The 13477-nt window shown below is 35.4% G+C and overlaps 1 protein-coding gene across 1 annotated transcript in view; it reads left to right on the top strand.

Moving 5' to 3' along the window:
* BBS9 (Bardet-Biedl syndrome 9) overlaps positions 1 to 13477 on the top strand; it is a 298029-nt gene that overhangs the window by 155803 nt on the left and 128749 nt on the right.

The raw sequence follows: 13477 nt of genomic DNA, 5'->3' as shown, positions 1-13477 counted from the left end.
AAGAAATTTAATAATTTAAAGAGGAAAATGTCATGCATAATGAATAAAAAAATCCCACTTGAGATTTGGGATTCATTCATTTGTTGTACTATGAAATTCAGTTGGCAGCATTGCAATTCCAACTTGCCTCATCTAAGTACAATTAGGATCAACACATTAGTGCCTTGATGTGTACAATCCTATTGCTGGCTCTTTGCATTGAAATCCATTAAATTTTAATATGTGCTATTTAAGTATAAGTGATCACGAATGATTCATAATGTTGAGGTAAGCTTTTGGTGAAAATAATTATCAGTTGAAAGTATTTCCCCTAATGATCGTGCTTGTCATTGGGCTTTATTTGCTATATTGTTTGAGTCCTTGAGAGACCACAAGCAGAAATAAACTTCTAAAATCTGCACTAATAAGCTAATGATTCAAAACTATTGAAGAAGTGTTGCTAAATAGGAGAGTGTACAGCCTCTAACCTTCTGTTTCAGAAGACTCAGTATTAGCAAGTAAAAAAAAGTAAACCCTAGATAATTATTTTAAGAGGCTATAACAAATGAGGTAATCTATTTTTAATTAAAGCCAAACTTTAATAACGTAGCATAATCCTTTTATTTAAGGTATGCTATTAATGGGAGGTCAGTCTTGTATGTCCAGTCATACTTTGGATTTCCACCTAACAGGTTTCCCTCGATTCCTTTAATTTCTTGTGATATTTCAAGAACAGCCTGTATGATGGGGTGCATTGGTATTCATACCTGTAGGCATTTGAAGAGCATAATTAGCCCTTCAGTTTAGATGACTGTTCCTTTCCTGTCTCTATCTAGGCAAGACCACTGCAAAATTACAGTGATTGTCTACTTTGCATAAGTACAACCACGGCAAAGCATATCAATCCCCATAAAGGTATTGGAGAAGAGAGATTGCAGACTGATGAAGGGGGGTGGGGGTGGTGGTGGATAATAATCTCCAGGTCACCCCTCCTCTCTTAAACGCTGAAAACAGGTTCTTTGGGAGTCTTTCCTTTTTTCTTTTTAATGTGCGTGTGCGACATTTCTCTTAAGTTGATTGTAAGTATTGCTTTTAATGTGATATATAGCTCAAGCCAGAATATGTCAAGGTTAATGGCTTATTCAGTTTCTTCTGACTGGAAGCAGCATCCATCAGTCAGCAGACATGCAATTGTTTACACATCAGGAGATGTTGTGGCCGTTATTGGAGGTACCACAACCCATTTGTTTTGCATTTGCTACTTTTATTTTAGTTTCTAGCACATTTAGGTTGAGTAAGCTGAACTATTCTCTTATGCTGCCATAAATTCAACGCATCTTAACTGAAATTGCTAGTGTTACATTATTCTAAACTGCCCTGAGACAGTATGCCCAGAGCGAGACAGTTATTTGCGTGATTTTTTTCTTTTTTTTGAGTTATCACAGAATTTATCTTAGAGCTTTTGAAAGGAAACTCTTACTCTGTGTTTTGTTTGGTCCTCAATTTAAGACAACCAAAAAACACCCCCAACACCCCCCCCGCCCCCCTCCAAAATCACTTGAGCTATGATTGTATGAATGTTGTTTCTCAATAGTCAGTTCTTTTTAAAATGAAGTAAGGGTGCTTGTGTATGTGGAATTGATTTAATAATTTTTATTATATAGGCAGTGTAACATGTAAGAGTCTGTGGAACTCTGTGGTGAATTAACAGTGCAATACTCTGTGCACATCACTAACACCACTTACAATGTATTTGCTCTTCCACATGACCATAAAGGAGTCTAATAAATCTAAACCTGGTGAAAATTTCATACTTTGTACATGCAGAACTGATTTTTCAATTATTTCAGACTTTTTAGAGCCTAATCCAAATCCTGATGAAATCTATGGGAGTTTTTCCATAGACTTCAGAAAGCTTTGGCTCAGGCCCACAGTTTTCAGTTTTACAAATAGATTTGCCAAAATCTGCAGAGAGCCAGGCACTTGGAAAGTTTTTACTTGTGAAGTACAGCTGGTTTTGAGTTGCATAAAGAAAAGTTCCCAATGCTTTTTTGAAACAGAAAAAAATAGTTTTAAAAGTCTTATGACTTTAGTAGGTAAAAGAGGGGCTTTAACATGTGAAGCTGAAATTGCCTTGGGTCTTAGTCTAAGCATGACAAATTCTATACTAGAAGATAATTTTTGAATGTGTAACTATATGATAACAAAACTTAAAATTACAATCTTATTGTAAGTTTGGCTAAAATTTTCTTGGACTGCAAGTTTCACAGAGCCAGGGATGTCTGTCCTAATAAATTGTTTCTTTTTTTTTTTTTTTTGCTACAATAGAAAACTATGCTGCAATTAAGGAATAATTCCCCGAGGTTAACTACGCTAATTTGAGAGAGCGCTCTGCAACTTCTGGGAACATACTACTCAGCCAGATCCATCTGGCGACGCAGGGTGGTTTTCAATGCCTCTGGGTGGTTGGATCACCAGACTTGGAGGTAGATGTGATTGGACAGGCTGGGTTTTAGGGAGAACGGGTACAGCTTGTGCCTCAGCAAGCATAGCTCAGGCTGATATGCAAAGGTATAAGATGAAAATAATGGCATTTTAATGTAGTGTCTTGGGTTATGGACGGCAGTCAATGAGGTGCAGAATCTCTCTTAATTTCCCTTTTATTTTTTTTCTTTTGTGTGATCACCTCCAGCACAGATAGGATGCAGATCCAACTGCGGTAAAGCTCCTCAGGAGCTGCATTGTGAATTGCTCCCCCGTGGTCTTGATGGCTTTTTCTTGGGGAGACAAAGGGTGACGTCTTCCTGAATCAGAGTGCTTGACATTGTTACGAAGTTGTGTATCATCAGTATTGAACTTGCAGATTTTTTTTTCTTAATTTTTTTAAAGAATGAGAGCATTTTGGAAGATCAGTCATGTTTATGACTGTTCTAAATCTTGTGAGCAGCCAGCTGTTAATTTGCTCATGAAGCTGGTATCACCAGTTCAGCTAGTGTTTGTATGGTAAGTGAAGGTCCATAAATTCATGTTTCCTTGCCCCTATGTTTATTCAGATTCACCCTTCTGTAATACTTTGATCTGATATTTGAGCTGGAAAAATGTAATGAAGTCAAACATGATGTGCTTCATGACACTGGGCAGATTGTAAAATTCTTTAAAATAGTTCTTTTTTTCCTGGCTGAACCACACAGTGGTGATAAAGGGGGCAAACATAAGTGGAAAGCTACATAAACTTGAATCTTTAAGGTTTTCTTTTGTTGCAGTTACACTGAAGCAAAGATTTCGCTCACCCTCTGTTAATTAGAATGTTGCTAAAGCACTAATGAAAAATTAATGTGTAGTTAGCTAAATAATGCTGAAGTACTTTCTTGTAGAATTATAAAAACCTTCAGCAAACTGGTAAAAGCCTCAAGCTTGATGAATTTCGTGTGATTAACATGGTAGACTGCATATCTGTTGGGTGTTTGCTGTGCATTATAAGTGCAAATACCACAGCAGGGTGCATTGCCAGTATCTCTGTCTTTTGATGAAAGATGTATTTTATTGATTCTGATCTTAACCAAAGCTTGGCTGTTATTCCACTTGAAGAAAACTAGTTAACTGTAAATCAGAGGTATCACCAAAAGGGATATTACTTCAAAGGTGGGATATGATTAGGGGGATGTTCCACTGTATTAATTGAGTTTCAATTTTAATAACTTACTGTCTTCTATGCAACAATAAGCAGCTGTGCCACACTGTGTTTCAAAGAACTTTTACTCAGCCTTTAAATTTACCATTAGAGATCAAAGAGAAGGTCTGATGTATATGGATCATGAAGGATGCCTCAATTCAGATGGATGGCTGAACAGAAATAGTGTGACTGGAGGGTAATAAATATTATGAACAATCTTTTTTAATGTAAGTTATGTTGTGCTGAACTATATTAAATTTTATAGCTGCACTGAGAAATCTTTCACAATTATCGTAAAACTGTATCAGAGTACTGATAAGCAGGTGTTTCTTCCAGCGCTTCCTTCAAATAAACTTCTCAGTCAAAACTGAGGGGTTTTTAAGTAAAAATAATTGCCAGTGACATTCTTGAAAGCCACTTAGAATTAAATGGATGCTTGAATTACATATAGGAATTTGTGGACAGCATTTCAGAGTAAAGTCTGGCTAAATGATCAGACTGTTTCCTTCAAATCTTAAAATCTATTTAGATAGATATGAATTAGTAATTCTTGGGTTTTATCTTGTCTAAACAAGAGAGGATTTCTTGTAACTAGAATAGTCGTTAGGGGTATTAGGTTGCTGTTCAGGAATACTTAAATGTTAAGTTAGTAACTGACATCCTCATTTGAATCAGATCATTGATAAAGCAGGCAATCATGTGACAGGAATTAAGCATGAGATTGAAGTTAGTAGAATAAATTGTTAGATATCCTGGGTCTGACTACGTTCTACTATAAATTGTTGAGAAGGGAATTCTGTGGAGTAAGGTAAAGTACAATCCAGCCAGATAATGATGAGGTAACTAAGAGGTTATGTTATAGATTGGATTTTTCCTATGCTCCTGGGACTCTATTCCAAAAGTCCTTATGAAAGTAAGATGAATTCTTATTATGCCTGTGGCAGTGAACAACTGCCATGTTTCCCTACAAAGACACTGTATTGGCAGAATTAATGCTTTGCAATACTCATCCCAGTCTGAGAAGAACAAATTAACCGGTTCTGCGTGATTATTGCATTTAATTAGTTAGCAAGGGGAAAAATGCATGTTGTACAATCTTACAACAGATTTCTCAAATATTTCCAAATAAAAAGTACTGTTATTTATGTCAAAAAAAGAGCTTTTATTTTTTGGTTGTCTTTGCAGCACATTAAAAACGGAGTTTTGTTCTAGTTTAGTGTAAAATTGATTCTCATGTGGATAACTAGATTCTCTCTGGCTATTGACTTGCATATACATGAGATAATTTTGGTTAGTGTAGTTACAGCGTATATTGTAAACCCTGCAAAGAAATATGAGATGTTCAGTTATACCATTCGTAGTTTGTCTACTCTGAATTTGGGACTGTGCTATGTAGAAGATATTCCTTCAGGTGTGTGCTTAGTGATTCATTGAACTACAGGAAGCTTTCTGCAACACAACATTGCAAAACCAAGAAAGCACTTCTTGGTTCAGACCATTCCTTTATGATGCAGATATGCTACTTCAGCAGGTATGAGCATCAGTGGTTGGTAGTGGGTGTTAAGGGAGTGATAATTATTCATTTGCAGACCAGTGGTAAGGTTATGCTAAGGAGAGCTTTGGTACAGCTAGTTCTTTGCCAAGATAAAAGAGCTTTGTTGTGGATGCTGTTTGATTATGTCATAATATTTTTGGCAAGTCAGCAGCTTACCTTGGTAGAATGAAAAAGGAATAGTTACAGAGGTCTATACAGTTCAGACTCACCATGGTAAGATGCATTAAGAAATTCTTGGCAGGCATAGCAGTCTTGTCCTTCTGAACAGTGAAATAATTTTTTTGATCAACAAGATAAGGGTGAAATCCTGGCCCCATTGAAGTCGCTGGGATTTTTGCCATTGACTTAATTTAGTCAGGATTTCTCCTGTTTGCTTGACAGTACTTTATGTTACTGTTTTACTCATATTCACATAGTGGTTGGTAACCTGACTTAGCAGAACACATGAGAGCGAACTCTGAAGCAGACTTCTTTTAAAAGTACCTTCAGAGTTTGAATTCACTTCAGGTGGGTCTTTCTTCAGTGTTTGATCAAGGAAGATACAGGTGTTTTCTAGTTCATTGCAGATATGGTGTTAGTAGAAAGGAAAACACAAATACCCAATTATGTTGTGGGAGGAAAAAAAATGAGAGGACCGTAAAAGCCTCATTTTTTCCTGTAAGTTTGGTGCAATGATGACAGTGCCATCCTCTTGTCTTCGTGACAAGTATAGAGATAGAAGTATAAAGAAAATACAAAAATTACATTGATTCATTTCTATTAATTTCTGCTGAGCACCAAGTAGGAAACACTCAGCATGTAGTACTAATAGCTGTACCAAACCCTTTGCAAAGGTTGACTTTAGCAACTGCCACAAAATGTGAACTTGAAATACTATATTTCTCCTAGAATTTTTTTTGTTGAAATCTTCAAATGAGTAGAAGATTGGGGAAAAAAAAGAAATACAAAGGATTTGAATGTACCTTGTTAATTAGCTGTAATTGTACTTCACATTTGATGTAACTCAAACACAAAGAATCTAATGATATGTTGTTGTTTATGCCATAGGCTGTGAGAGGGCCTGTTGTGTAATTGGTGCTTAACAAATTCATCCATTTAGCTGGTGCAAAGAAAGTACCACAAGTGTTAGAGAGTTCACAGGATAAAATGAACAGTCTGCTGTCAGTAGTATTTTATGTTAGAGATGGTGCAGATGCTGCTGCAAGATGTATTATATTTCCATAATCAATGATAGATTACAAGAATTGTTTAACAATCCATCTCCTTATGTGTGCACTTAAGCTATGGGCAGATCGATAAAAAAGCACTAAGCCTGGTGCCAGCTGAAGATATTATAGCTGCAGGCTATTTGACTACATAATGGAAACTAAATCTGGATTTCAGTAACTCTACTTAGGCAAATCATTATCTAGACAATGCCTTTTCCAATTTCTCTTTTACTTCTGCATCGTTTGGAAAGGGAAAGTCTATGCTCAGTCAATGGACTTTCTTGTTTAGTATTTCTAACAGTTTTTCTGCATATGAAGGAATTAGATCTACTGTCTTAATGTGAATGTTTTAATGCTTCATAATAATCATCATGTAATCACTTTATCTTACATTTAAAGTTATTCCTGAGTCCATCTGGGAACTGGTGGTTAGTTATACATAGAAGAAAACTTCATGCACATGTGTTGCAATGGCTGCTCAATTAAAATAAGCTTTCTTAAGCCTTTAAAATCCTGTAATGTCACGTACTGATAGTGTTGAGGGATGTGATACTGGTCTGATTTCATAAATTTTACATGATGAGGGAAGTACATTGATCTGTAGGGAACTGTTTGTTGAATATGAAGTAATGAACAAAATGTGAAGTTTCAAAACAGATCAGAGTTAAAAACATTTTAAACGTGATCAGTGTGAACACTGAATCCACAATGTGAACACTCTCACACTCAAGACAGACTACCGTTGCTCTGCTTTACTTGGTATTGTAGACATGACCAAATTAAAGCAAAGGAACAGAGAACACTACCAGTTAAATGTATCCTTGGCATCTGGTTGTTCTGTGTATGAAGTCATTAAGTTTATGCTATGGAGGGGAGCCAAAACAACTTATAGTGCTTACGGTATGTTTCAGTCATTTTGAGTAGGCAAAAAAATCAGAATGCTACACACATTCAGTGAGTTTGACTATATAACAAATTCTTTGTAAGAACATAGGCTTTTAATGCAAGGAAATTAAATAGCATGGTGTTTACATACTGGGATTTTTTGTGGGGTATGTGGTTTGTGGGGTTGTTGAGGAGTAGAATTTTTTTTAATAGAAATCATCTCCCATCAAGTTATTTCTTTTAATGAAGGAATTTGGATCTTGTTGAGGTCAGGATGAACTTTGATGCTGTCAGAGTAAAATTAATAATAAGTGAGATAAAAAAAAAAAAAATCAGTCAAGAAGATGTAATTGATTTTTTTAGATGAAATATTTCTTCTATCTAATGATATAAAGAGGATAACATTTGATAGTGTTTGTAGTGAATTTGACTCTAAAATATTTAGAATAAGTATTGTGCAGATTGTGGGGACTAAGAAATTGCTCATACTTTTATTAAACTTTTGTTAAAATACACTGCCAAAAGAAGTTAATATAAAAGATCATGTCTTACTGAAAACAAAACATTTGATATAAAATTCTTTATATATTTTGTACATATGTATCCTAATACATAGCCACCATCCTTGGAGGTGTTCAAAAGATGTATAGATGTGGTGCTTTGGGACATGGTTTAGTGTTGGACTTGGTAGAGTTAGGATAATGGTTGGACTTGATGATCTTAAAGGTCTTTTCCAACCAAAATGATTCTGTGATTCTACATGCATGAAATGAGTTTATATATGTAAAACAAAACTAGTAATGACAAAACCCTTGCATATTCCTCTTGCTTCCCAAAAGGATAGCATAAAATTAAATTTGTTACTGAATGAAGATTGTTGTACTGAAAATACGTTGATGACAGTATGTTCTATACCTTCTGCTACTGCTGTATTTAAGCATTTTGAAATAAAATCTTTTCTAGTTATGCTAGATGAAAGCTACTGTTAGTGTTATACTGAATATGGGGAAGATGACATGGACCCAGTCAACAGAAAACACCAGGTGTAATGTGAGGAAGTGTACTCTGAAAAATACAGTGATTTTTATTGTTACAGTGTTTTTCAAGTGTTGGTATTCCCCTTGAAAAGTTCTTGTTATAAGCTGATTTTTTTAATGCTGTTACATAAAGGCAGATGGAAGTCCTCCAAACACTACAAAACTCAGTAGCAATTAGCTCTCTCAACACACGCCAGAACACAGAGCATGTTTTTCAGCCAGTCCGTGCTCATCAGGTGAATAGGTTGTTGGATGGAACAGTACACTTATGTGGTAAAAGCACAACTGTCATCATTCATCCTTTGTTTGTAGTGACTAATAAATGACTTTTGGTAAATATTGAATGGCATTATATAGTTTAATGTTATTGCATTCTCAATCCTGTGTTAGTAAGGGTACTACTGAATGTTGATTTTTGATTGTATTCTTGGCTGAACGTCCAATAGTGCTTTAATGAAAACAGCTGTTAGATCTGTTCTTAGCAACGTGTTTCCTAATGCCGTTCATATGACTTGCATGCTACATGCACTGAACCTCATCCTGGAAGAAAGGCCAAGACAATTTGACAGTTTAAATGGCATAGTTGCTCCCATAAAGAGGTTATGCTGCCAAGGTACCTTGAACTTTGTAAGTCAAGATTTTATGAATTCAGACATGTTCAAAATAGTTGAACGTGCTACAAGCTCAGACAGAAGCCACACAATTGGTGCAAATTATCTCTGCGTAGCTCTTAATGCAAGTAGAGGTAACTTATTATAGTACAAGCTATGGAATTCATTAACTGGAAGTTTTGTTAAGAAACGTTTCAGTTAAGTAAGAGTAAAGCAGAACAACAGTCTGGTATGTCTCTATATACTCCCATTGAAAATATGTTCTGGTGATCTTCAATGACCTTGGACTGCATGTTCAGTGGTATGGTTTTTCATTACTTTATTATTCTAATGGAATGTAATACAGAAATATTTTCCATCATTTGATTGAATTTGGTTATGTCAAATCAGGCACAAAACAATGGAATTTTGTGACTGCACAATTATAGCCACATTATTAGACTTGAGCACTATGTTCTGAAATCCGTAACTGATTAATTAGCAATTCACTACATTTTGCTAGTGAATATCTGAACTAAACACGGACTGTTTTCTACTGCAAATTGTAACAGTGTTTGTTATCAAACACCCATTTAGGAAAAAAAAAAAAAATCTTTCTTTTCTCTCTTTCTCCTTTCTCTCTTCTTTCTCCTTACACTCTGCAATGGAAATATGCTAGCATTCCTGGAATGTGTCTATTCAAATGACACTCTAATCCAGACCTGGTATGCAAATAAGTGTTCCTTGGACCTTATCATACATTCAAATATGTATTGTTCTATAGATTTTATTGTTTTATCTTCCTTCTAGAAAGCAGCAATAGCACTGTCTGTCTACAAAGCCTCCGTGCAGTGTTTACTTCAACAGGCAAGCTACTTTCTGATGGGCAGATCCTGATAAAATTCACAGGACTTGAATGAATGAAGCTGGCAGAATCCATAGAAGTAACTGATTAATTCTGTTAATACTTCTCTGGAGAGAGTAATCTTTAATGCCTTAGACTTTATTTTTAGTATACACTTCCCTAAAAACTATGGACAGCACATAAAACGCAACCGTATATGGTTTTGCATATAGTTCAGGAATCTCTATGAAATAGTTTTACTTTTTAGATTATCTCTGTTTTATAATGGTATACACTTGGATGACAAAACCTGCTATTTAGAGAGCTTCCTGCTCACATTTTGGCTCTCTTGCTGGGGAAGCTTTTTTTTTTTCCTTCTTTCTGTGGACTCTTGTAAGAGTTAATTTCGGAGGAAAATGGAAACTTTATGGATAGTTTAGATTGTGATTGAGTGGAAGAGAAAGAAGAAACCCAAATAGTCTTTCCCTCGAAGTGCCTTTTATTTTTTTGGATGTATACTACTTTCGTTTTCCTGTTTTTCAACTTCTAGAGCCATGTTAAAATGTGTAAAAACATGGTGATAGGAACCTGTAGGAAAACTGTCAGTACTTAATTTTTGTTCACTGTGTATTATATGTTTATGTTTCCTTTGGGTGTGGGTGTCTTTTTCCAACTTAAGAACCAAATGTGTTACAAAAACAGATGTAGTGAAAATAAACAAGAGAAGTCTCATTTCCTTTGGTGAACAAAGTTCACAATTAGCTTGAGTGTAATTTTATGCGTGTTGTACCCTATCAAACAGTTTTGCTGACCAAAGCTTGCTTTCTTGGATTTATCACAACTGATAAAAGATCTGTGATGTCAGACAAGAATTTAGCTACACAGAAAAGGGGGAAAGAGTGGGTCAAATGTAATAACATATTCTAGGAGTTATTCCTGCCAACAATTAATGGGGAAATTAATTTTATGAAGCACTGTTTACAGACTGACATCTGGAGAACTTCTCAACTTGGATCATTTCCAGTGTGTAGATTTATGTACTACTATTTGTGCCTCTTTTTCCCTCTTTTTCCTTAAATATTTTACTTTTCTGATTTGTACTATTCACTTAATTATCAATGAATGTGAGTTATTCTGCTGCTGTGATTTCTTGTAGGATTCCAGGTGCATAAAAATTATAAATGCTTTCTGAAATGGACATTTGGTGGACACTTTTTGAAATTTATCCAGATATACAAGAATTCAAAGAGGTTGTTTGTTTGTTTTTTTGGTGTGTGGTTTTTTTTTTGTTTTTTTTTTGTTTTTTTTTTTACTAGTAGAAGTTCTGTTAGTCTCTGACCAGAGAAGTCAGAGTAGATACCCTCAGTAGAACCCTTGCAGTATGAAATTAAAAAAGTTTAGAGTCCTAGCTGGAAAGATTCTTTTTTTTCAGATAGCTGTCCTGAGTTGCAAAATGTTTTTTAATTGCAAAATCCTGGTCTACTGTGGTTTAAATATTATATTCAGTGGTGTATATTTGTGCCTTATGTAGTGTCTCTTTTAGTTTGTTGAAAATTTACAGTTTACTTTTAGCACTTTGGTTCTTTCAGTGTGACAATTGTCTTAATATGGTCTCCAATGTTTTCTTCCTGTGAGGAATTGTAGCATGTTGTCAGACGTATCCATCATTCTCTTGAGGATGGGTACCTGCACCTGTTTGAGCAAGAAAATGACATTTGCCATTGGTTCCATTGGAAGAAGTAGATACCACTTATGTTGATGCAGGTTGATACGTAGATGAGTGTGCAGTCATTCTACCTAATCCTAGGCATCCGAACAATCTAAGGGACGTTGTTCAGCAAATTCTAGTAATTCCTTCAGTTAGAAGGTAATATTGATATTAAAAGAGTAAGGTAGATATGCAGGGGCACAAGGACCTTGGTCGTGTAAGCCTAGTTGCCTCAAAAGAGTAAAAGTATTACTTACCTTGTTTTTTTTGTCTGGCCATTCATTTAAATAATTATTGGTGCAAAAGTCCTGGTGAAATCACGCACCACTGAGAATGGTGCTCTCAGCACATGGAAAGCCTTTTGAAACGTTAGTATTTAAAAAACAATTCATAGGGAAAAGTTACAAGTATCATTGCAGAAGTAAGAATAATTACTACTCTTAATATTGATGCTGATACTATTGCTCTATGTTTTCTGTCTACACTTTCTTTGTACGTGAAATAGTCTATCACTGGTAACATTTCAGTACTTGTTATCCTCTGTCAAGAAAATACAATTATGGAAGTGAATTTTGCTTTTAATTTTAATAACTTCTGATAGCATCAGATGACAAGTAAATCTTAACAAATCTCTTGCATCAAAATCAAGAGCAGGAAGTCTTGTTTCCTTTCAGCAAGTAGTGTCTGGTACCTAAGGGCAAATAGACCTTTTCCGACTCTTATCCAGTTACTATCAGCGTTGATGACTAATGAAATATTTTGGCATCAAAAGCCAATTCTCAAGGCTATGTAAGTTACTGATATTCAGGTTTTAGAATGAACATTGTAAAAGTTCTTTTATTTCTGTATAGAAATTCAATAGATGCTAATTTACTAGGTGAGTTTCCACTTATGCTGTTAGAAAATGTTATAAAACACTTTAAAATGTGTGACGCCATTCTCGATAGTTCTTTTAAAAACCTTGATTTTGTGTCCCATATTTAGATTACTCTTTAATAGGGTAGATTTTATCTGAAGAATAAGAATGAAAAATATTTAAATTGACTTTTAAAGTAGTGGTTTCTATTTCATCAAATCTCATTGTTTACATTTTAGTCACAATTTGCAAATGGGAACAGAAGTATTAGTTTACTGGTATTTATTTTCATTTAGGGTGTAGGTACATTTTTATTTAATGCAATGTGAGATGTTGCCCCAGTGTTACAGTATTTTTAACAAGGAGACCTTCTCCTAATTTCCCATTTTATCTTTCAGTTTCATAGCAGGTACACTAAATATCTGAAGCTGTCATGGGTCATAAGTCTGCACGTTGCTGACACATTACTCCTAACCTTCCTTTCTAACTGAAAAAATTTGCTCTAAATCCAACTTAAACCCCATTCTGTATCTTAGAATTTCTGGCAGGGTATACCTGGAATATAGTAGCTTGTGTCTTTCCTCTTCCTCAGGGCAAAGGATGCTGTATCGGTTCTCGAGCTAGTAGGAATGAGTGTTTTCACAGGATTCACTGGAGCTGCTGTGCTTTGCTTTACCCTAGCTAGACAGTGTGGTATGTTTCTGCTGGACCTTGTGCATTGCTTTCTCAGTGCTTCTGCAACTTCTGGGGAAACTGCAGCTCTCCTACTTGGGGATGCTACATTCTTTTTGACAGTTATTTTACTCAGTTTGTGAGGAGACAAAGGCCTGTGTTGCTGCAGATTTGAGACACCAGTTATGAGGCCTGCAGTAGAACATTTATTTCCAAAACAGAACAACTCTGAGATAAAGGTGAAAAGTCTGTGCTCTCCTCTGGGAGTTGATGTGCTGTTTATAAACATGTGCTTTCAGAACACAATAAGTACATAGATTTGTTTGCTTGCTAATGCTGATCCTGGGAGGGCTATAAGAAAGAGATAAATCTCAGTTGTGTACTATGTGGTTGGCAATGCACTTATTGTAAGGCCATGGTCTTTCTGTGGTGAGTGACATGTACTCCAAAGTCCCCATCACAGCTGTTTC

Source organism: Leptosomus discolor, chromosome 7 (genome assembly GCF_034619465.1).
Source record: "Leptosomus discolor isolate bLepDis1 chromosome 7, bLepDis1.hap2, whole genome shotgun sequence".
NCBI classification, from domain to species: Eukaryota; Metazoa; Chordata; class Aves; order Leptosomiformes; family Leptosomidae; genus Leptosomus; species Leptosomus discolor.
The sequence above is the reverse complement of the archived record's forward strand: the minus strand, read 5'-3'. Positions and strand labels throughout refer to the sequence as shown.